This window comes from Paroedura picta, chromosome 8 (assembly GCF_049243985.1).
Source record: "Paroedura picta isolate Pp20150507F chromosome 8, Ppicta_v3.0, whole genome shotgun sequence".
NCBI lineage: Eukaryota > Metazoa > Chordata > Lepidosauria > Squamata > Gekkonidae > Paroedura > Paroedura picta.
Genome location: NC_135376.1, coordinates 24,768,628 through 24,772,556, shown reverse-complemented (window position 1 = coordinate 24,772,556; position 3,929 = coordinate 24,768,628).

The following is a 3,929-nucleotide window of genomic DNA, read 5'->3' as shown; positions in this document are numbered from 1 at the left end:
TTCTACTTTTTCATCAGCATCCATTTCTTTGCTTGCTAAAAATTAGTTTGAACACCAGTGCAGTTATTTATACATGCACTGCAAAAAAATCTGTTTTGTGGACCTTCCCAAATTCTTTCTCTCCTTTCCCGCTATAGCAGCAACAATGGCAATAGCTGGAGGAAGTGGTAGGTGGGTAAAGTATCCCCAACTATTACCATTGCTGCTGGAAAATGGAAAGGGAAAATCGGCTAAGGGTCATCAAAAGAACATTGTATAGGTTCAGTGTTCTTTGTCTTTCTGGTCCCCCTAGACCTGGGTTCTTGGGCACACAAAGCTATGTTATCTTGAGTCAGACCATTGGTTTATCAAGCTTGGTACTAGGGATAGGCATAGACATGCTGGTGAGCTAAAGTTTGTCACAAGTTTTGGCTGGTTTATGGTTCACAAAGCAATGTTTGTGAACAGAAGAACTGCCATGAATTTCCACAAATTTTGTTGCGGTTTGTGGTGGTTCATGGCAATTTATGAAAAACAGTTAAGTGATGGGGAGCTCTTTGCTGCTCAGCTGTTTGGTTTAGTGGTTAGGAGTGTGGACTTCTAATCTGGTGAGCCAGGTTTGATTCTGCGCTCCCCCACGCACAACCAGCTGGGTGACCTTGGGCTCGCCACAGCACTTATAAAGCTGTTCTGACCGAGCAGTAATATTAGGGCTCTTTCAGCCTCACCTCCCTCACAGGGTGTCTGTTGTGGGGAGAGGAAAGGGAAGGAGATTGTAAGCTGCTTTGAGACCCCTTCAGGTAGAGAAAAGCAGCATATAAGAACGAACTCTTCTTCTATATGGCTCAGAACTTTCTGCTTTCTGCTCCCCATATAAAGGCATGTGGAGCAGAAAGCAGGGGGTTAAACTTTAAATGGTTTACAAATCAACATGAACTGGGTCAGTTTCGCTAATCAGCCTACTGGTTCACATGAGTTCATGGTTTGGTTTGTGGTTCATGGATACAAATCTGTAGTTAGTGCCCATCCGTTCTTGGTACTGCCTCCGATGACTAGTTATTGCTGGCTTATGTCTCAAAAACTAAACTTTTAAATGGGGATGTCAAGGCCTACTTCTTGGACCTCCTGCCTATAAAGCAGGTGACTTATCATTAAACCACAATTTCTCCCACTAAACAAGATAAAAAGACACCACTGGGAGACAAACCCAGGGAATCTAACTTACAATGCAGGGCTTTTGCCAGCTAAGCTATGTTGTCCTTGGAGGCCAGAGCTGCCTAACAGCCTTTGTCTCACCACCCAGGACTGGGATCTTTTAGCTGTTATAAGAAGAAAACAGGAGTATAATCAAATGAGAGGGGAATCAGTTTTCTCACTAGGTAGAAAAAGAAGTCACAAATATCATGAGCATATGCATTAGTTTTACCACCATGCTATGATATTAGACACCCCCACAATCGTCACGTGGTCTCTCTGGGATTATGTGTCATACAGTTTAGAGTGTTGCATCTAGCAAAAAAAAACACACACATTGAAAATCTGCAGAGATTAAGTATGCTCCTGTGTACAAGAGTGTTCTATCCTCACCGGAGGCATTCTAGATTCAAGCTAATGTCTGTACTGGGTAAATAACTGTTCTGACAATTCTTTCATATACCTATTCAATCCAAAACATTGTCTCTAGAGATATGAATTCAATGCCCATATATATTCTTTTCTAGTATTTCTCAGTGATGCTCTCAAATATCCAATATTTTATTTTAAAAATTATAATTTACTCATATCTAGAGCCCAAGGTTCGCTGAGCTTCCATTTACTAGCAACATACAATCTGGCCATTTATAATTAAATTTCCAGCTAATTCTTTATGGATACTGTTAATGTGCTCTTTTAATAAATCTAACACATACATTGTAGGCAAAAGCAGGAGAACATACCCCATAATTTTAGAAATACAGCTATGAGAGTTAGATGTGTTAATGACACCATTTTTGATGCGTGGTCCACAAAGAACTATCTTCACATCAGCAAGCAGTGCTCAGGGTAGACATTTAATTTGATAATCGTTCTCAGATTGCTCATTAAAAATGTTGATATGTTCAGCCATTTCCTGTCTGATCTTTTTTTCCCCCAATCTAATCGAGTTTCTGCAACTTCACTATAATCTTCTCTGCTGCTAGCTTCATCACATCACTGACACTGTTGTCATAGATGGGTAAGTATTTTGTCATTGAATGTGAATGTGAAAAGTATGAAAGAATTGTTGACTCCAAGCAAACATTTTGCATGATATTTTGCTATCAGTAACTTGGCTGGAAACAAGTTTGCTCTTGTGGAGTCCAGCTTTTTTTTCAGGATTTTTTTGTTGAGACCAAAAGTTTTAACTTTCTGTAATAGACAGCAAGGTGCTTCTGAATATTTGCAAGGAAAAAGCACCCATCTGCTTCTATGGATTTCATTCATCCTGAGAATGGTTTACTATTCTATTGCTGGGTTTTTTGCCCTTTTTCTTGTGCTTTCCAGACTTGAACTGCAGTGTCTTGTGCTGTTTTTATGTTCTAGCACCATGTTCTTTTAATGGTTTATGTAAAGACTTTAGCTTGTTACTAAGTGGTATGTTTTAATTTGTTTTTAAATGGCTGTATTTCAGAGGCTTACCTTTTACTATTTTAGTTGTGGGCTACTTTGAGCAGGTCAATGAAAAGTTGGTATATGATTTTTCTAACTCAAACTAATAAATGCCTATTATTGCAGTACTTAAATTCTTCAGGTGCCTTTCCAAGGCTGCCAAGCTTTTCTTAAAGAGGAAGCCCTAATTTTCTCTCAGCAGAAGCCCTAACTTTTGTCGGTAGAGGTTTGCCTTGTGGTCCCCCCCTCCTCTGCTGTCGCCAATCCTCCCCCCTATGGTTCAAGAAAAGAAAGAAAGAGGCTCCTGCTGAGTTTGCCTCCCCCCTCCCCTTCTGAGCCTCCTTAAGCACGTGCAGAACACTTTTCTGTTTCATTAGGGGGGGGAGGAAGACCCGAGTTCAAATCGATCTGGATTCAGCGGGATCCACAACAGAATGAACAAAGTAAGTGCAGATTCAGCCCTGGTCACATTTGAGTGATGGACCTGGTCCACTACATTCTGTATCCACTGCTGATGTATGTCCCTGCAGGGGATGCAGCCATGGCAGAAAGGTTCTGCTGCATGAAGGGGTGGTGGGGATGGACTTCATTTTGCAGGAAGGTGAGATTGCAGAACAAAATGGGCATTTCCAGGCCACCATAGGTGGGGCCTGCCGATAGAGAGGCCCTGTTGCCCTGCTGTGGCAGCTAAGGGAATGTGGTGAATATCTGCCCTTAATCCGGGCCAACAGCACCTTAAAGCACGCAATGCCTGTGAGAGGTCCACTTCAGCAGCACATCATATGGAAGCAGGGATTAGCCCTGCTGCCATATGACTGTGTTTCTTTTATGTGCCTTCATGCTCTGGCTTGTTTTCATAGACATGTTTTTATTTAATTTGATTGTCTAGAATATTATCATAATTTGTCTGGTTTACAATATAAATTAAACATTATGGAAAACACAATAAAAATAGCTACTAATAAAAGGCCAATCAATGAAAATGTGGTCTTAAATAAAACTATCTTGTCTTTGCCTTTTAAGGAGCAACAATGGGGTGAGCAGATGCATATCCCTTGGGAGGTAGTATCATAATTGTGGGGCTGCCACAGAAAAGGCCATCTCTTGTGTATCTACCAAATGAGCATCAGGAAGTCATCTCCCTGAGATATTAAATATAGTGCACAAACCTATGGGAGAACCTTCAGATATCACAGTCCCAAGCCATATAGGACTTTAAATGACAACACCAACACCATGAATTGGGTTCTGGAGTGGATCAGCAGCCAGTGTAATTACTGGAGCATTCAGGGATTCATGTTCTGGATAGCTGGCCCCAACCA